Source organism: Tamandua tetradactyla, chromosome 11 (assembly GCF_023851605.1).
Source record: "Tamandua tetradactyla isolate mTamTet1 chromosome 11, mTamTet1.pri, whole genome shotgun sequence".
NCBI lineage: Eukaryota > Metazoa > Chordata > Mammalia > Pilosa > Myrmecophagidae > Tamandua > Tamandua tetradactyla.
In genome coordinates this window covers 101,711,397-101,733,322 of record NC_135337.1, presented here as the reverse complement: position 1 = coordinate 101,733,322, position 21,926 = coordinate 101,711,397, and the positions used below count along the sequence as shown (strand labels likewise).

Genomic DNA, 21,926 nt, shown 5'->3' with positions numbered 1-21,926 from the left:
TAAGGGACATACGGAATCCATTCACTTCCATGCACCTATTGGACTGAAAGTAATTTCTTCAGAGAACACTATCCTTAACCTATCCTAAATCTAGCACTAGCACACCCTGTAAATGTACAACAACCTCAAAACCAACATTCAACACAAACCTACATGAAATTCTCACCAATCTTATTCCCACCCTAAATTGAATCCAAATCCTAACCCTAGCCTAAGCCGAACTTTAACCCACAACCAAACACTAATGCTTGCCAAACCTTAACCCTGAACTTAACCCTGAGGCTAACACTAACATGACTATAATCTGTTTCAAAACCGATAATTAATAACATCTGCTCAGATTTCCAAGCATTTTTCATGAAAAACACCATTGCAAAGTAATGTTCCCAAGGTAAATAGGAGAACACTTTGTAAAAGTGTTATGAAAGCTCTTTGACTTACCAGCTTCACTCACTTTCAAGCAATTTAGTCAGAGAAAAACAGCATTTCTATGGAGCACTCACCTTCAGCAATGCAAACCATTACCTAAACGTGTTTTGTAAACTTAGAATGGTCCTGGTGCCATTCACTGGGATAGGATTTTTTTCATAGAACTGCAATATTTCAGGGAACCCTCAGTTTAACTTTATTTAAACATGACACTTAGGCAATCAGAAACATAACACAAACCAATACCACAAAGAAACCATATCAGCACAAATCTCAACATCCAAACACTGTCCTGAAATCGACCCCAAGCCTAACTTCAACCCAAACACTCACACTAAACCGATCCTAAACCTAAACCAAACCCTATACTTAACCCTAACACCAACCCTAACCTAAACCTAACCCTAACAGTAGCCCTAACACTAACACTACCCCTAAAGCTACAACAAAATCAAAACCAGCAGAAAACCCAAACCAACCCCAAGCTTCACACCAATCTTAATCCCACCCTAACCATAATCCAAATCCTAACACTTGCCTAAACCTAACCCTAACCCACAACCTAACACTAATGTTATCCCTACTTTAACCCTAAACCTAACCCTGAGCCTAACACTGACACCAATATAATCTCTTTCAAAACCCAGTAATCATATGTTCAGACATTTCCATGCATTTTTAATGGAAAACAGCAGTGAAAAGTAATGTTACCTAATAAAATATGAGAACAGTTTAGGGTAAATGTGTTTTGAGAGCTCATTGATATACCACTTCCATTCACTTTCAAGCAATTTTTTGGTGAAAAACATTTCTGAAGAACCCACAACTACAACTATGTGAACCATTATCTAAACATGTTTTGAAAACTTAGAATTGTCTTGGTTCCTTTAACTTGCATAAGGTTTTGTACTAAAACTACAATATTTCAGAGAATCCTTACCCTAAACTTAACTAAAACATAACACTAACACAAACAAAAACACAAACCAGAAAACCAAAACAATAACACCAGCACAAATCCGAACCTCCAAACCCAGTCCCAGAATCAACCACAAGCCTAACTTCAACCAAAACCCTCAGCCTAACCCTATCCAAATTTAACCCTAACCTTAACCCTAACCTAGCCCCAACCCTAACCCCACACTTAACCCTACCCTTAACCCCAACCCAAACCCCAACCTTAACCCCAACACTAACTGTAACCCTAATCTTTCCCCAACCCCAACACTAACCCCAATCCTAACCCAAACCCTAACCCTAACCTAACTCTAACACTGAGCCTAGCTTTAATTTAATTTGTTTCAGAAACTGAGTAATGTACTTGGTCTATACACATCCATTTATATTTTTAGTGTAAAACAGCATTGTCAAAAATATCTCACCTAATTCTATTTGAAAAAAGTTTGCAAATGTGTTTTGAGAATTGAATGATGTACTGGTTCCATTCACTTCCATGCACATTTTTGCATGAAAAACAGCATTCTCGCAGAACACTCAACTAGTGCAATGCAAGATCATTACCTAAGACTGTTTTGAAAACAGAGTAAAATTATGGCTCCATTCGCTTCTAGGCACTTTTTGAGTCAAAATCAGTGTTTTCATTGGACACTCATTTAATGCTGGGTGAAACCTGTTTGTAAATCATTTCACAAATCTGAGGGATAGAATGGCTACATTAAACTTTTTAAAGTGAAGAACAGCATTGTTACAGAAAATTCTTCTTGTGCTCTTGAAAACTGGTAAGTTCTGGAAACATTCTCAAATACTGCCTCCATTCACCTCCATTCAGTTTTCTAAGTGAAACTCAGCAATTTCCAGAACACACCCCAATATATGATAATCCCAAACCTTATTACAACACCAACATCAACCATAACCTAAACCTAACCCTAAGACTAACCCTAACCCAATCTAAACCAAAACCCTAACACTCGACCTGACATAATCTGATTCCAAAACTGAGTAACATACTTCCTTGATTCATTTCCATGCGTTTTTATAGTGTAAAACAGGATTGTCAAGGAAATCACTCGTGGTACTATGTGAAACAAGTATATAAATGTGTTTTGAGAGCTGAGTGACACACTGGCTCCATTCATTTTGATGAATGCTTTGCTTGAAAAATTCCATTTTCACAGAAAAGTCAACAATTGCTATGCAAAACCCTTACCAAATAGTGTTTTGAAGCCTACGAGACTTAATGGATCCATTCAGTTCCATTCACTTTTTGGACTGAAAGTACTTTCTTAAGAGAACACTAACCTTAATCTAAACCTAAAACTAACACTACCCTAAACCTACAACCTCAAAACCAACAACAAAACCAAACCAACCCTAAGCTTCCCACCAATCTGAATCCCACATTAACCATAATCCAAATCCTAACTTTAGCCTAAATTTAACCCTAACCCACAACCTAACACTAATGCTATCGCTACCTCAACCCTAAATCTAACCCTGAGCCTAACCCTAACATTTAACATAATTCAATGTAAAAACCAAATAATGATACTATATGCAGACATTTCCGTGCAACTTTAATGGAAAACAGCATTGCAAAGTAATGTTTTCTAGTAAAATATGAGGACAGTTTGTAAATGTGTTTTGAGAGCTCATTGACTTATGAACTCCATCAACTTCCAAGCAATTTTTTTGGTGAAAAACAGCTTTTATGCAGAGCCCTCAACTACAGCTATGAGAACAACTACCTAAACCTGTTTTGAAAACTTAGAAATGTCTTGGTACCATTAACTTACATAAGGTTTTGTACAAAAAGTACAATATTTCAGGGAACCCTTACCCTAAACTTAACTTAAACATGACATTAAGGAAAACAGAAACACAAAATCAAATCAAAACCCAAAAATACCAATACCAACACAAATCCCAACCTCCAAACCCAGTCCTAATATCAACCCCAAACCTAAGTTCAACCCAAACCCTCATCCTAATCTTAACCCTAATGCTAACCCTAACCTTAAACCTAATCCTAATCTTAACCCTAATCCTAACCTAACCCTGACCCTAACCTTAACTTTACCTGAACCCTAACCCTAAACCTAACACTAACCCTAACCCTAACTTAACCCTAATCTGAACCCTAACCTTAACACTAACCCTATCCCTATTCCGAACCTGAACCCAAACCCGAACCCAAATCTGAACCCTAACCCAAACCTTAGCCATAGCCCAAATCCAAAACCTAACCCGAACCCTAACCTGAACCCAAACCCTAACCCTAACCTGTAGAGAAGCCTTACTTTGATCTGAACCAGTTGCTCCCATGAATATGTCAGTGAAGTTTCAAAGAGCCATCCAGTGAAGCCCTTGCTCTCTGGGAGCCTTGAGTGAAGAACTGCTGCCATCAACCGAAAAAGAAGCCAAGGGGAAAGGCACAGCCCCGGGGCAGCCACAGCACATAGGACTGTGGGGAAATGTAACCTTAAACACCCTGAGAATGTGTGGTCAGAGACTAGTGAGCAGGATCAAGTTCTGGAAGGGTCAAGAAAACTGAATTCAGGCAGATGCTATTTCAGTGGCCTCAGACACCACATGACTCACAAAGTTTTGAAAAAAGTTAAGTACTTAATTTGCATTAATTCGATCTTGACAGCACTAATATAATCTCCATCTCAAACTACACATGAAACCAGTCATCTTAAAAATTGTAAAAATTCAAACACATATAATTTCTTTAAACAGCCTTGTTTTTAACTACTTAGTTATGCTGACTTTTAAAAAATATTTTTATTGACGAATCATAACATACTACTGTAAAGTTTCTAGAAGAAATTGTAGGGAAACATTTTCAGGGCCTAGAAATAGGAGGTAGCTTCCTAAACTTTATGCACAAAAGCACAAGCAACAAAAGATAAAATAGATAAATGGGAATTCAGGAGCAAATGCTTTTGCGCTCCAAATACTTTGTTAAGAAGGTGAAGAGGCAGCCAACTCAAAGTGAGAAAATATTTAGAAATCACACAGATAAAGGTTTGATATCCTGTATACAACTCAACAACAAAAGAACCCAATTATAAAATGTGCTGAAAATATGAACTTTTTTTCTGAAAAGCAAATATAGATGGTTAAAAAGCACATGAAGAGTTGCTCATTTTCATTGGCTATTAGAGAAATGCAGATCAAGACTACAATGAGATACCACCTCACACCTATAAAAATGTCTGCTATTAAACAAGCAGAAAACTGCAAATGCTGGAGAGGATGTGGAGAAACTGGAACATTTATGCACTGATTGTGGGAATGCAAAATGGTATAGCTGCTATGGAAGACAGTTGGGTGGTTCCTTAGAAAACTAAATATCAAGTTGCCCTATGACCCTTGGTCATATACCTAGAAGATACATGCCTATGCTTGGTATATATCTAGAAGAGCTGAAAGCAGCGACACAAACAGACATTTGTACAATGATGTTCATAGTAGCATTATTCACAATTGCCAAAAGATGGAAACAATTCAAGTGCCCATCAACAGATGAGTGGATTAATAAGACGTGGTATAGAGATACAGTGGAATATTATGCATCAGTAAGACAAAATGACATCCTGAAGTACATGACAAGATGGATGAGCCTTGAAGACATAATACTGAGTGAAGTAAGCCAGATACAAAAGGACAGATACTGTATGATTCCACTTTTATGACTATGGTAAAGGTAAAATCATAGGCTTATAATATAGAATATAGGTGACTTAAAGATACACAGAGGCTAGACGTGGGTGAACCATTAGTTAATGAGGTTGAACTACAATGTAAGGGAATAGATAGAAGTGAAGGTGGTTCTCTAGTGGGTCTAGAAGTAATATTACCATATTGAAGATGAACATGATAGAAAGGGATTGTATAGACTTGTGTCCCACTGATTAACACTACAAATAGAAATACATTCTTGCATGAACTACTGCAAAAGTATGAGTCTTGTACAAAGAGTGTATAAATTTGGGGTATGGGGAACAACTGCTATTGCTGTTATGAGCTGCTTAACAGGAAAGCATCAATAGTACCACAGTAACACCCGGAGTAAATAATGGGGGAAGGGACAAGAGAAAAGGGGGGGTGTTAGATTTTCTGTTTGGCGAGGATGCTTTTTGGTGTTCTAGTTTACTAGCTGCTAGAATGCTAGAATGTTGGAATGCACATGGCAAACTGCTGTCATCTGTTGGCTTCCTCTCCAGCTCCCTGAATACGTTTTCCTTTTTCATCTCCTAAAGTCGCTGGCTGGTGGACTCTGCTTCTCATGGCTGCATCATTCTACTCTCTCTGAATCTCTCACATTCTCCAAAATGTTTCCTCTTTTATAGGATTCCAGTAAATTAATCAAGACCCACCCAAGGGTGGAGACATGTCTCCACCTAATCCAGTTTAACAACCACTCTTGAGTCACATCTCCAGAGAGCTGATCTAATTAGTTTCAAATATACAGTACTGAATAGGGATTAGAAGAAGCGGCTGCTTTTACAAAATGGGATTATGATTAAAACATGGCTTTTCTAGGGTAGACACATCCTTTCAATCCAGCACAATTGGTTACCTTTCTTTGGGGGACAATAAAATTATCTAAAATTGAGAGTGCTGATGGACTGTACATGATGCCCGATGAATGCAAGTGGCTGAACAATGCACTGACAGAGTAGATTGACAAATGATGGTGTATACATATGATCAAGTAGTGTGCTGCTACAAAAAGGAATGAAGTCGTGAGGCATGCTACCTTGTGAATGAACGTGTGGGACATTTAATGAGGCAAAACAAGCCAGGAACAAAAGAGCAATTATTGTATAGATTCACTTAAAAAATAGTTATAACAGGCCTAGTTTGTAGACTCTTACAGCAGTCATATTTAGCCCAGAGTGATAATTATTATTTCTGGATTTTGAGAGGCTGTTCTATATATGTATAACTTGGTATTTAGAGCTAAGAATGAAGCTGATCAGGTCGGGATTATGGTAATTCAGAATACACGGGTAAGGAAGACAGTGCCTATTCTTTAGAACTTCATCTATTCCTTGAGATCAAAGAAAGAAGGATTTATGTTGTCCAGAACCTAAATTTTCCATAGCACGCAATCTAACTCAACTTGTCTGGATAGATCATTTATACAATCCAAACACAGGGAGCCCAGAATAAGAGTAAGGGTCTTTAATCCTGCATAGCCTAATGTAATGCCTGGATACATCCCAAAGTATCTTAAGCAGATAATTAAAAAGTATTGGCAAAGACCCCTTGAAGGATGTTACAACTGATGAAAGCATAAATTATTATAATAACTATAGTCCAGTTTAACTCAGCACTCACTTTTCATGTTGTGCAGTTCCAGATTTTAAAAATTTTTTTAAGAAAGCAAACAGTACACTTAGAATCACTAAAAATGGATGTCTTAGTTGGCATAACGGTAGGCAGCTTTAATTAAAGTACCCATGTAATCACTGCAAAGCCCGTGTTTGCTGCTGGAAGCCCCCAGCCCCTGCAGGCCAGCACCTGTGGTCCCTGCCCGTGCTGTGTGAGGGTCCCTCTCCCTGAGCCTAGGAATGAGAAACAACAGAAGCAAGTGGCAGTTCTATTGAGGTGTGGTCAACCTGCCACAGGTCCCCCAGGGGAGGCATAATTTAGGGACAGGACCTGGTGGAGAGAGCAGAACCGCATGGAGCTTGCAGGTGGGCTGCAGACACAGGGGTTGGTTCCCAGATGGGACAGCCCCAAAAGCCAAGGAGGGGTCCCTAGTGGTCCACAGAGCCTGTTCCTGAGGTCAGTTGCTTCATCTCCTCTTCATCCATGCCCAAGTGTACGGGGGCAGTGAGCACAGGGTAGAGGTTGGTAGCAGTTAACCAGGATAGAGGTTCAGCTGGGGATGCTCTTAGCGGCTGGGTGGACAGGTCAGGGCTGGGGTCTAGGCTGTGCTCTAACAGGGGCTGCAGTGACCCTGGATCTGGCTGAAGGACATGATTGTTCCACTGGCTCACAGAAAACTGCAGCCTACACTCAGATGGCAGGTGCTGTGGCTGGTCCCCAGATAGAGGTTTGTGTGGCTAGGGGGCCTCATCTGAGGTCCTAACCCTAAACCTAAACCCTAAACCCTAACTCTTAACCCCTAATCCCTAACCTTCACAACTGGTCTTATCTGTGAATGGTAGAGTTACTTTCTTAGTGGGAACCATTCTGATTTCTAGAAGCCAGTCATGGTGGAAGAGCAACCAAGGAAAAGAGTGAGTAAAAACTTGAGAGAGAACTAAGCTTGGTTACTTCAGGCATAGAAGAGAATCTAGTGAGGCTGGAACAGAGAAGCGGTCAGGAGCCAAACCTTCAGGGTCTAAGTAAGGTCTGTACCAGGGGGCCAGACTTCATGCTGGAGTCTAGGTACACTGAGGTCATTGGATCAGGAGGAAGATGATCTGACTTACATGACTGCTGCTGTTGCAGTGGAACAGCAGGAGGCCAGAATGGATGTAAGGAAGACTATTGCCAGGAGGCAAATGCAGTAGTCAGGGTGAGAGATGTGGCCAGATCTCAAATGCGTAACAATATAGAAAAATCTTTGCAAATTTGAGGTTTATTTTGAAGACAGAGAGGATGTAAGTAGTTGAAGTATTAGACATACAGAGTGGGAAAAAGAGCAACTGAGGACACACCTGGGGTCCACATATCTATTTGGTCTGGAATATAAGCTTGGAAGTCTTCAGTGAAGATGACATCAAACTTGAGGATTAAGTCACCTTAAGAGTCTGATTCAAAAATGTACAGGGCCTGAACTGAGCCCTGGAATAGCCTATCTTCACAGAGATGGCCTACTGACACCTAACCAGTTTTTGATTGGAAGTACTAGGGGTGGGAAGCTCTTTGTTCGTAATAACAGAGCCACTAAATGTGATGCTCACTCAGGAAAAGAAACAAAAGACACACTTTCAAGGACTGTGAGTCTAGACCCAGCAGTGTCAGCTGCCCTGTCTGTACTTCTCTGACACAAATGGTTAGTACTCTTTACTCATTAATCTTTTTTCAATTAAAAAATAGAGATTTATTACAATGATGTGGCATGACATAAAGCAATCCACTGACAGGGAATCCTTTCAAAAATAAGCACCAGTGTTCAATTACGTTATCAAAAATGTAGTTAAGCTAATCAAATATGAAATAGAATATTTTTTTAATAACATACTAAACACTTCATTTAATTGTAGAGGTTTTTCTAAATGCACTTCTGCCTTCTGGCAGGATGGATATTTCATAAGAAAACCTACAAGTGATGTCTGTGCTTCTCCATCAGTGACACCATATACTGGTCTTATTTCTGCCCAACAAACATAACATCAGATTCACCAACCAGCTAAGAATGGACCAAGCCCACATCAACCCAAAACAACATTCCTGGAAGAGTTCTGTACTACAACAACCTCCCATAACCACTCTAGGGAGAGGCTTTGTTCCAGGATGAGGGGCACAAGCTAAAAGAAATTGAACTTAAACTCTTCATCAGGAGTATCCAGGAAGGCCTTGGCTGCCCCCACTTGGCAGGGCCAGCAGACCCTTTGGCTCTTCTTCTGGTGGCCTCATCTACAGGCCTTACCTGTGCCAAATGGACTGCTGTAGAGGGAAGGAAAAAGAGTTAGAACTGAAAAATAACAGCTAACACTAACTGTGTTCTTATAATTTCCTTAAGATTTTAATATCCTTGGAAAACTTAATATAAATCAACTAACTGATTTCTGGAACTCATGAGGTAGGTATTATCACCACTCCCAACTTTAGAGTCAAGCAACTAATGTACAGAAAGAACTTGCCAAAGGTGTGACAGCTACTAAGCGGAAGGCCCAGAAACTGAACTCAGGGTGTGTAGCTGTGTCACTGAACTAAATGGTCAGCAGAGAAAGCCAAGGTAAAAATAGGTGAGGCTTTCCCCTACCTTAGGAACAGGATCTGGCTGTTTCCTCACCCCCCAGGACCTTTTGCCCTGGTCCAAGCCCTAGTTATGCGTTCCTGAGTGGTCCAGGCTTTTCTCTCCCTTTTCCCCTGGGTTTCCCTAAGCCCACTTCCTTCCATGCACCAGCCCTATGCTCTGAGTTTCTTCCATTTCACCACTAGTCTTCCCCTCCACACTTTTGAACTAGGCCATCCTGAATCAATCACATTCCAGCCCCTTACTGGCCCTGAGAGCACACAGGGCCTCCCTCTGTTATTCTTCCATCTGAGCCCTGTAGTCTCTGAACAAGGAGCGCATGAGCTGCCTCTTCCCAGACAGGGGGGTTCTTTCACTGCAGTGTCTGGATTGCTCCAGTAGCCTGCTCTTCTGTGGGTAAGAAACACCAGTGACTTTCTCTCTTCTCATCTCCCATCACCCTACCACAAAGGCACCAATTCCATCCCCAGGCAGCACCTGCAGGCAATACCGCTGTCCCCACCTGCTTCCCCCCAACTCAACAGGAGGGCTCCTCACTCCGTTTTAGGCTGGGTCTCTGGGTCCTGAGACCAAGCTCTAACTGCTCCACACACCAGGCTAGTTCCTGGGCCAGCTGCTCAGCCTGTGATGGTTTTGGCGATCCGGGGATGGAGAGGAGTAGCTGGGAAAGGGCACTGGGATCCCAAAGCTCAGGCCTTGGTTCCATCCCGAAAGTAACCCCAAAACCCCGGCCATCCACCCCTTCCCTACCATAAGTCCGTAGACCGCAGGCCACAAGACCTCGACCACACCTGCCGTGGCCTCGACCCCAGGATGCACCCGGGGATTCCACCCTTCTTGCCTGGGACCGGCTCTTGCCTGGGCCTCAGCGCTTAGTGGGGGCTCCTCTTGGAACACTTTTCTGAGTCCTTCTCACCGCCGTCGGCCACAGAGGCGCCGTTCCGGCGTTTCTTCTTTCTCTTCTTCGAGGCCGCGCCTCCGTCGCCACCTACAGGGTGCACCCCGGAGTCAGTGTCCTAAAACGTGGGGTGCCCCTAGCAGAGACAGGAACCATGGGGCGCGCAGGAACCTAGGGCTGGGGCCGCCAGCGTCATCTCCTGAGCAGCGCGGACAGGGGCCTGGAGAAAGGGGAGCAGCGCAGAGGTCATCAGAGGCCGCAAACAACCCGCAGCCCCGTCACTCTCGTGGCCTCTCCACCGGCTCTCACCGCCATGCATGCAGTCGCCACCGGAACTCACTTAATGCGTAGCGTCCGGCACCGAATTCCCTCCTCCGGAAACGCAGCTGCGATGGGGTGTTCTGCAGGGCACAGAGAAGTGAGGTGGGCGGGGCCGCGCGGGGTGAGGGTAGAGAGAACAAGGGGGTCTTAGGTTCCTATCAGGAAAAAGGGTGAAGAGTGCTACTTCCTCGGATTCTGGGATGAGAAGCGTAGTGTAAAGGGTCAGAAGCCCTGAGGCAGGCTCGAGCCCTAGGAGGACGGGGGAGGAGAGGCAGTGCGCGCTGGTCTTCTGTGTCTCGGGCTTTGCTGATTTTCTCTCTCAGCAGCCGGTTGTCAGATTGGCTCTGCACTCCCTTCACCCCGAAGCCAGGCGACCGCGGGGTCCTTCCTCAGACAAGGTGCCGCAGGGGTACCCCAGCAGGGTCTCTGCTGTGGGTAAAGGGGTCTGAGGCTCCCGGGGGTGCCCAGCTTTACCAGGCACAGAGCGGGGCTCTTGCTGTGTTGTGGGGCACACCAGAAGAGAGACCACACAAGTCAAAGCAATTTGCAAGCCAATTAGGAGTCTTTATTAGCCGGCCAGTGACTGCCTCAGAAACTCAAGAAAGAGGAATCAAAGAGCAGTCCCGAGGAGTTCTCAAGGGGGGCTTATAAAGGTAAAAACCACAAGCGTATCCACAGAAGCAGGAAAAAGGACATTATCTTTTTGAGCCACATCTTGGTTTGCAGCTGTAAGCAAGCAATTCAGAGAAATGCCATTTGCTGTTGCACAATACATCCCATTCTTTTTGTTTCTTAACAATGATTATTGTTCAATTTTTAACTCCTGGGAACTTCCTGCCCTGGATCTTGTGACTCCGGATACCTTCTTTTTGTTAGGGCCTGGTTTATTGCCTGATTTATTGGTCCTGACCCCCCACAGCTGGGCATTGCTCTTAAGAGCTGCCATCAGTGTTTCTCAGCCAATGCGGGACTGGATTCTCATGTAAGGGGGCTAAACCACTCCTGTGGCCCTGCGGTATGATCTGGAGAGTCTGAAAAATGACTCAATTCCCTTGCACTTTCTTGTCTGCCCTACAAATGGCATTATTCAATAATTTAGTTGTCCAGAGGGAACCCAGGCTGTATCTGAACAGGCTGAGCTCAAACTGTGGGTGCCTTGCCCCTCAGGTGCTGGACAATATCTGGCTCAATGTGTCTGTATTCCCCACTTAATTTGTGGCAGAGAGCTTCCCCGTCTGTCCAGTTTTCAGCCACCTCCCAGGCAAGGATCAGGCTGCCCGCTGCTGTTTCCCTCGGGTACAGGAACAGCTTTCGAACCCAGGGCTCGAAACAGACTGTCCACATTTTCTCAGACTCTTTGACCCTCACTGACCTGGACTGAAATGCCCTCCCCTCTCCCCCAGGTCTCCAAATGGTGGGAGTATCTCTCACTGCTGTGAGAGAATATTCTGTGACCCAGTGGGAGTGATCCCATATGCTGTCTCTGTGCCCTTCCCATTCTGTGTGATACTGAGTACCTGGAGGGGAGAGCACCAGCCTGTCTGAGACGTAAGTTTCCTACCTGATTTTCTCTATCTTCAATTTGGCATTTGTGGGGTCCTTCTCCATGAGATATTCCTCTAGAGTCCTGAGAAATTCAGAGCTGTCCTTTAATCTCTCAGGAGAGAGACATTTTCAGTAGCTGTTTATGTTGTGATGTTGATGACATCACTCCTCTTCCCACACTATCCCATTTTAATACTTCCTCTAAGGTTATGATTTTATGATGTAGTAACAGATAAACAAAAAGATTAATGCCCATATACATAGAGTACTATTATAAAGCCATTAATATATGGTTATTTGATACTTGACAATGAAATAAAGTCTAGCCAATGGAAAAAGAATAATACTTTTTTAAAATTTTTTTATTTTTTTCATTTTTTTATTAATGGAAAGAAAAAAAAAGAAATTAACACAACATTTAGAAATCATACCGTTCTACATATGCACTCAGTAATTCTTAACATCATCACATAGATGCATGATCATCGTTTCTTAGTACATTTGCATCGGTTTAGAGGAACTAGCAACACAACAGAAAAAGATATAAAATGTTAATATAAAGAAAAGAAATAAAAGTAGTAATAATAGTAAAAAACAACAACAAACAAACAAACAAACAAGCAAACAAAAACAAAAAAAACCCTATAGCTCAGATGCAGCTTCATTCAGTGTTTTAACATGATTACTTTACAATTAGGTATTATTGTACTGTCCATTTTTGAGTTTTTGTATCTAGTCCTGTTGCACAGTCTGTATCCCTTCAGCTTCAATTACCCATTATCTTACCCTGTTTCTAACTCCTGCTGAACTCTGTTACCAATGACATATTTCAAGTTTATTCTCGAATGTCCGTTCACATCAGTGGGACCATACAGTATTTGTCCTTTAGTTTTTGGCTGCATTCACTCAGCATAATATTCTCTAGGTCCATCCATGTTATTACATGGTTCATAAGTTTATCTTGTCTTAAAGCTGCATAATATTCCATCGTATGTATATACCACAGTTTGTTTAGCCATTCTTCTGTTGATGGACATTTTGGCTGCTTCCATCTCTTTGCAATTGTAAATAATGCTGCTATAAACATTGGTGTGCAAATGTCCGTTTGTGTCTTTGCCCTTAAGTCCTTTGAGTATATTCCCAGCAATGGTATTGCTGGGTCGTATGGCAATTCTATATTCAGCTTTTTGAGGAACCGCCAAACTGCCTTCCACAGTGGTTGCACCGCTTGACATTCCCACCAACAGTGAATAAGTGTGCCTCTTTCTCCGCATCCTCTCCAGCACTTGTCATTTTCTGTCTTGTTAATAATGGCCATTCTGGTGGATGTGAGATGATATCTCATTGTGGTTTTGATTTGCATTTCTCTAATGGCCAGGGACATTGAGCATCTCTTCATGTGCCTCTTGGCCATCCGTATTTCTTCTTCTGGCAGGTGTCTGTTCAAGTCTTTTTCCCATTTTGTAATTGGGTTGGCTGTCTTTTTGTTGTTGAGTTGAACAATCTCTTTATAAATTCTGGATACTAGACCTTTATCTGATATGTCGTTTCCAAATATTGTCTCCCATTGTGTAGGCTGTCTTTCTACTTTCTTGATGAAGTTCTTTGATGCACAAAAGTGTTTAATTTTGAGGAGCTCCCATTTATTTCTTTCTTTCTTCAGTGCTCTTGCTTTAGGTTTAAGGTCCATAAAACCGCCTCCAGTTGTAAGATCCATAAGATATCTCCCTACATTTTCCTCTAACTGTTTTATGGTCTTAGACCTAATGTTTAGATCTTTGATCCATTTTGAGTTAATTTTTGTATAAGGTGTGAGATACGGGTCTTCTTTCATTCTTTTACTTATGGATATCCAGTTCTCTAGGCACCATTTATTGAAGAGACTGTTCTGTCCCAGGTGAGTTGGCTTGACTGCCTTATCAAAGATCAAATGTCCATAGATGAGAGGGTCTATATCTGAGCACTCTATTCGATTCCATTGGTCGATATATCTATCTTTATGCCAATACCATGCTGTTTTGACCACTGTGGCTTCATAATATGCCTTAAAGTCCGGCATCGCTAGACCTCCAGCTTCGTTTTTTTTCCTCAAGATGTTTTTAGCAATTCGGGGCAACCTGCCCTTCCAGATAAATTTGCTTATTGGTTTTTCTAATTCTGAAAAATAAGTTGTTGGGATTTTGATTGGTATTGCATTGAATCTGTAGATGAGTTTAGGTAGGATTGACATCTTAATTATATTTAGTCTTCCAATCCATGAACACGGTATGCCCTTCCATCTATTTAGGTCTTCTGTGATTTCTTTTAACAGTTTTTTGTCATTTTCTTTATATAGGTTTTTTGTCTCTTTGGTTAAATTTATTCCTAGGTATTTTATTCTTTTAGTTGCGATTGTAAATGGGATTCGTTTCTTGATTTCCCCCTCAGCTTTTTCATTACTAGTGTATAGAAAAGCTACAGATTTTTGAATGTTGATCTTGTAGCCTGCTACTTTGCTGTACTCATTTATTAGCTCTAGTAATTTTGTTGTGGATTTTTCTGGGTTTTCTACGTATAGTATCATATCATCTGCAAACAGTGATAGTTTTACTTCTTCCTTTCCAATTTTGATGCCTTGTATTTCTTTTTCTTGCCTAATTGCTCTGGCTAGAACTTCCAACACAATGTTGAATAATAGTGGTGATAGTGGACATCCTTGTCTTGTTCCTGATCTTAGGGGGAAAGTTTTCAATTTTTCCCCATTGAGGATGATATTAGCTGTGGGTTTTTCATATATTCCCTCTATCATTTTAAGGAAGTTCCCTTGTATTCCTATCTTTTGAAGTGTTTTCAGCAGGAAAGGATGTTGAATCTTGTCAAATGCCTTCTCTGCATCAATTGAGATGATCATGTGATTTTTCTGCTTTGATTTGTTGATATGGTGTATTACATTAATTGATTTTCTTATGTTGAACCCTCCTTGCATACCTGGGATGAATCCTACTTGGTCATGATGTATAATTCTTTTAATGTGTTGTTGGATACGATTTGCTAGAATTTTATTGAGGATTTTTGCATCTGTATTCATTAGAGAGACTGGTCTGTGGTTTTCTTTTTTTGTAATATCTTTGCCTGGTTTTGGTATGAGGGTGATGTTGTGCTTCATAGAATGAATTAGGTAGTTTTCCCTCCACTTTGATTATGTTGAAGAGTTTGAGGAGAGTAGGTACTAATTCTTTCTGGAATGTTTGATAGAATTCACGTGAAGCCGTCTGGTCCTGGACTTTTCTTTTTAGGGAGCTTTTGAATAACTAATTCAATCTCTTTACTTGTGATTGGTTTGTTGAGGTCGTCTATTTCTTCTTGAGTCAAAGTTGGTTGTTCATGTCTTTCCAGGAACCTGTCCATTTCATCTAAATTGTTGTATTTATTAGCGTAAAGTTGTTCATAGTATCCTGTTATTACCTCCTTTATTTCTGTGAGGTCAGTAGTTACGTCTCCTCTTCCATTTCTAATCTTATTTATTTGCATCCTCTCTCTTCTTCTTTTTGTCAATCTTGCTAAGGGCCCATCAATCTTGTTGATTTTTTCATAGAACCAACTTCTGGTCTTATTGATTTTCTCTATTGTTTTCATGTTTTCAATTTCATTTATTTCTGCTCTAATCTTTGTTATTTCTTTCCTTTTGCTTGCTTTGGGATTAGTTTGCTGTTCTTTCTCCAGTTCTTCCAAGTGGACAGTTAATTCCTGCATTTTTGCCTTTTCTTCTTTTCTGATATAGGCATTTAGGGCAATAAATTTCCCTCTTAGCATTGCCTTTGCTGCGTCCCATAAGTTTTGATATGTTGTGTCTTCATTTTCATTTGTCTCTAGGTATTTACTAATTTCTCTTGCAATTTCTTCTTTGACCCACTTGTTGTTTGAATAATACTTTTTTAAAAATTGATGTGGAAGGTCCATGCATAGTTCAGAGGTAGAATGCTCGCCTTTCATGCTGGAGGCCTGCCTTCGATTCCTGGTCCATGCACCCCCCCCCCCCCAAAAAAAAAGTTATGTGGGAACATTTGGACATCCATGTGCAAAAAGGAACTTCTTCCTAAACCAAGCATTAGACACCAAAAATTAACTCAAACATCAATTGTAAATTATGTATTTTTATTAAAATCGTAGAATAAATTCTTCATGGATAAGGATATTCCAAGTCCTCTTAGAATTGGCAGCAAAGTTCAAATCATGAAGGGGAAAAATACATGGGACTTCATTAAAACTTTTTTTAAATTCTCAGAATGAATGAAAAGGCAAAGTATAGATTGGGAGAAATTACTTTTAAAGCCTCTATTTGTGTCCAGACTTGTAGCCATACATAGAAAGAAAACACTCCAGAGAGACAAGATAAGCAAAACAAGTGAAAATGCACAGACATTTCATCAAGATGATAAAGGATTGGAAATATGCATATGAAAAGATGTTCAGCAGCAGTAGCCATTAGGAAAATGCAAATTTAAACTAACTTAAGAAACCATAGTTAAAATAAAATATGACAACGATACCAAAATATCCCAAGGATTTATGACTAAACTTCTCTCACAGTGGTCCATGTCAGCTCCTATAATGTTTATCTATCATATGAATCCTGTATATGCTGATGGCATGTAGATGGTGGGCCTTACTACCACCCAGCAGGAAAAGAAAATATATATTAGTAATCAGAAATGTACAAAGGCACCAATAGAAAAACCAGAACTCGAGAAGATTTTAAATAAGAGGGTGTTGTTCAAACACTTAAGTGTAAGTATCAACATAAAACCGTGTTCTTTTATATGCAATATTAATGAAAATAAGAACTGATAATGTATGCAGTGACTGACACTGCTACTTGGATTCTTAAGAGTTGTATTAAATAAAAAAAAATTCTCCCAGGCCTTCCTAGTAGGAGGGATTGTAGGTGGAGGCAGCCCCTTAACTCAACTTTTACTTTGGGGCTGATTTCTGGAAAAATTCTCAAAAACAGCTTAACTGGTAGGACACAGCTCACACTAACACTCTGCCTTCCATCTTTCCAAGTGTCTGAGCCATGGATGTAATGACCAGAGCTGCAGTGCTTGTTCCCTTACTTGGGGAATCTGAGCCTCTCACTCGGGATACTGAAAAAAAGCTATGGAAGCCTGGATGCCTAGTGATGTTTGGAGCTGGCATTTCAACTCTGCAATTCTTTAGTGGGGCAGAAAAGTGAAGCCTGTTTTGCATAAGCGACATTTTGGGGGATGTTCTTTATTCAAGAGACTCATGATTCCAAACTGATAAACTAAACCACCATATTACAGCAATGATAGAGAAAAGATTTGAAAACCAACAGGAGGAAACATGGAGACATTTCCTCATACTATATAATGGAGCACGCATCTCTATTGTCCATGACCTGAAGCATAATGGTAATATGCAAAGCAATAGAGATTAAAACCTGCTTTAGTTTGCTATAGTTGCCAGAATGCAATATAATAGAAATGGATTGGCTTTTATCAAGAGGATTTATTTACCTACAAATTTACAGGAAGGAAAGGCAGCAGTCTTTCATCTGGTTCCTCAATCACATGGTGATGTCTGCTGACCTTTTCTCCCAGCTTCTGGATTCAAACAACTTTCCCTGGGACATTTCTTCTCTGCAGCTACAAATATCTGGGTCTATTTTGGCTATGAGCACTGAGGTTGGATTTGATGAACTCTCCTGAGTTGCTTTTCTCTCTTCTGACTTCTCCTTTTAAGCCTCCAGCTAATTAAATTAAACATAACTCATATCAGTAGGCCCTCACCTTAACCTAGGCAACTGCAGATATAATCATCCATAAATGAAATTCATGTGCTAATGATTTAGTTCCACAGCAACAGAACAAGTGGACAACATTACCTGGCCAACTTGACAGCTCAAATGAACTATTACAAAACCTATTTCATGTGGAGAAATCAAAACCTATTTCAAAAAATTCAAGAAAAAGAAACCAAAGACTCTTAATGTGCTAAAAGAGTTCATAAGTATTCTAAATTATCATAGAGGAAAACAAAGACCACACAAAACACAGAGAGCCCAAATAGAGAAACTACCATGGTTGAATGTGAATAGACTTTCCCCAAAGCAACGCAGTGCATGATTGAGAGTTTCTGTTATTTCCACATAAATAATTAAATTGACTGGAAATTAATGCTTGGGTGTAGGCTCTGAGACAGATTTTTCCCAAGATCATAGTTCTATGTGCATATTTTATTTTATTCAACATTGTATTAAAATTTACAAATTATATAATAACTGTAATGCTATGAAGCACAGTAATATCACCTGAACTGAATTTATTAATGCTAAAATAATATTTTATCTATACATATATGCTTACAAGTTTATACATATTCTTTCAAATGTTTCATAGAGTACACACACTGGTTTCAAGAGTAATTATCATATATATCTATGAATATGTATAATTTCTAAAACTCTAATAAACATCTTTTTCTCAAAGCACCAAAGACTTATTTGAAAGAAATATTTTTTTTAATATTAAACATTTGAAAGTTTCTTGTAGAAATTCTGACATGTTTTCCTTGAAAGATGGGAGAAGGATCAAAGAAGAAAAATGAGTCATAACAGAGAAGATAGGATTTAATAAATGAGTATGACTGCAGAATCATTATATTGGTATTTGATATTCTTATAGGTAGACTGGTGTTCTTTCAGACTCCGTTGTCTTGGAGTAATTAGAAGGAAAAACCTAAAATTATGAACGTGTAAGCCATCCAAACTATGAAATCTGTTCTATAACTAATTGTTACAACACACTTAGAAATGTGTTGCTTTTTTGTATATATATTTCACAATAAATAATGCTTTTAAAAACCTATCAATAGCAAATGTCCCTTATAAAACTTCTTGGGCTGTTGAAAGGACCTCTTTAGCTGTACCTGAGGAATCCAGATCTCATCCCAGGCTCAAATGAGTGAACAATTTCCAGGATTTCATGCAGTTAAATAAGTGATCAGATTTTATTTACTGTAGGTACAGAACTTTAGATGAAACAAGGCTGCCAGTGTGTTTAATGAACTTCTTTAGGATTGGCTCTGGGAGAGGCCAATGCAGGAGTCAAAAACAAATAGCTCCATCTGTGGACCTCTTTTCTCTGGCCTATGCGGTGTGGTTTAAAATTTTTGAATTGGGCGCCAGCGTTTTTAAAAATCAGGAGATTTACATGAAAATTCAGAATTCTAACATCTTTTGAATGATCTGAAGATCTGACAACAGTAGACTTACTTTTTGTATGACACCAACTGGGAGGAGCTAAATAGCAGCCACTCTAAGAATATATTCTTCCCAGCCCACCTGCCCTCCCAGCCCATCTGCTCCTTTCATCCTGTTCCCTTGTATTCTAGTTTGCTAGCTGCCAGACTGCAATATACCAGAAATGGAATGGCTTTTAAAAAGGGGGATTTAATAAGTTGCTAGCTTATAGTTCTAAGGCCAAGTAAATGTCTCAATTAAAACAAGTCTATAGAAATGTCCAATCTAAGGTATCCAGAAAAAGATACCTTGATTTAAGAGGGCCAATGATGTTCAGGGTTCCTCTCTCAGCTGGAAGGGCACATGGTGAACATGGTAGCATCTGCTAGGTTTCTCTCCAGGTTTCTTGTTTCATGAAGCCCCCCTGGGAGCTTTCTCCTTTTTCATCTCCAAAGGTTGCTAGCTGATGTACTCTCTGCTTCTTGTGGCTAAGTCATTCTGAAGCTTTCTCCAAAATCCTTCCTCTTTTAAAGGATTCCAGTAAACTAATTAAGACCCACTTAGTGGAGACACATCTCTGTCTAATCAGGTTTAGTACCCACATTGATTGAGTCACATACCCATGGAGATAACCTAATCAAGTTTCCAACCTATAATACTGAATAGGGATTAGTAGAAACTGTGGCTCCCACAAGTTGATTAGGATTAAAATATGGCTTTTCTAGGGTACATGTATCCTTTCAAACTGGCACAGCTTGCAAGCCTGTAACTGAGCTAAAGGAAGCAGTTCATTTATTTGACAAATAAGTGTTTCATGTGTGTCTAAGGGGAGGATTGGTTAGATATTGTTTGGAGATTGACATGGGCCTTCCTTTATTGTCATTAACAATCTATGTGTGGAGGGGGCATGACACACAGCAATTGCCACTCTGCTTTGGTTAAAGGGAAACACTTCAGAGAGGCTGTCATTCAAGCCAGATGAACTCTCCACCTCTGGAGAACAGCAGGTGCAAAGGCCTGGGAGAAGAGAAAACTTGAATATATCAATAAGTGGCTTCTTCTAAGGCAACTCTGCCTATTCAGGGGGGCTTTTCAAGAATCCTATGGTGTTTTTATATAAGGTTCATGTTTTTCATTCAATTTTCTTTTGTTTAACTTTTTTGGTTTTTTAATTATTACTTTTATTGATATATTATATATTCACATACCATGTTATTATCCAAAGTGTACAATCAGTGGTTCATAATATCATCAAATAATTGTGCATTTGCCATCACAGTAAACTTTTTTCTTTCTTGTGAAAAGTAGTATATATACAAAAAAGCAATAAATTCCAAAGCACATCACAGCAATTAGTTATAGAACAGATTTAAGAGTTTTGTATAGGTTACAGTTCCATGATTTGAAGTTTTTACTTCTAGCTGCTCTATGATACTAGAGAATAAAATAAATATTATAATGATCCAGCGATCATTCTTGTTTGTTAAACCCTACCTTCTCTGTATAACTCAGCCATCACTTTTGATCTTTTTACACTCTTTAGGAGTATTTGGCCTATGCCCATTCTAACTTTTTCAGGTTGGAAGGGGCTGTTGATCATATGGGAGAGGGGATGGAAATAGTTGATGTTTTGGAGAGGCTGGCTCCTCTAGGTATCAGGACTTTTCTGGTCCAGGGACCCATCTGGAGATTGTAGGTTTCTGGAAAATTATCCTAGTGTATGCAACTTTGTAGAATCTTATATGATTCCCTAGGTGTTCTTTAGGTCAGTGAGAATGATTTTTCTTGGGTTTTGGCAAGCTATTGTAGGTCACACTGTGTAACTGAAGCTTGCACAAGAGTGACTTTCGGAGTAGCCTCTTGACTCTATTTGCACTCTCTCAGCCACTGATACTTTATTTGTTATACTTCTTTTCCCACTTTTGGACAGGATGGCATTATCAATACCTTGGTGCAAGGGCCAGGCTCATCCATGTGAGCCATCTCCCATGCCACTAGGGGGATTTTCACCCCTGGATGTCATGTCCTATGTAAGGGGGAGGGCTATAATTTCACTTGCAGAGTTGGGTTAAGAGAGAGAGGCTGCATCTGAGCAACAAAAGAGGTCCTCCAGAAGTAACTCTTAGGCATACATATAGATAGGCTAAGCTTCTCTACTACATACATGTTCTAGTTTACTAGTCATCGGAATGCAATATACCAGGAAAAGAAAAGCTTTTAAAAGGGGGAATTTAATGAGTTGCTAGTTTACAGTTCTAAGGCCAAAGGAATATCCCAATTAAACAAGTCTATAGAAATGTCCAATCACGGACATCCAGGGAAAGATACCTGGTTCAGGAAGGCCGATGAAGTTCAGGGTTTCTGTCTCAAGTGGAAGGGCACATGGTGAGCACAGTCAGAGTTTCTCACTCATCTGGAAAGACACATGGTGAACACGGCCAGGGTTCCTCTCTCATCTGGAAGGGTACAAGGCAAACACAGCATCATTTGCTAGCTTCTTCTCTTCTGGCTTCCAGTTTCATGAAACTCCCCAGGAGGCGTTTTCCTTCTTCATCTCCAAAGGTCACTGGCTGGTGGACTCTCAC

At 40.3% G+C, this 21,926-nt stretch overlaps 1 long non-coding RNA gene across 2 annotated transcripts in view; it reads left to right on the top strand.

Annotated features, from left to right (window-relative positions):
• The first annotated feature begins 10,370 nt into the window (after positions 1-10,370).
• The window catches only part of LOC143650887 (uncharacterized), a 40,628-nt gene continuing 29,072 nt past the window's right edge, over positions 10,371-21,926 (top strand). For both annotated transcript variants that reach the window (XR_013159719.1, XR_013159718.1), the window contains exons 1-2: positions 10,371-10,658; positions 11,960-12,104. This is a non-coding gene — a long non-coding RNA (uncharacterized LOC143650887). The remainder of the gene's footprint in view (positions 10,659-11,959; positions 12,105-21,926) is intronic.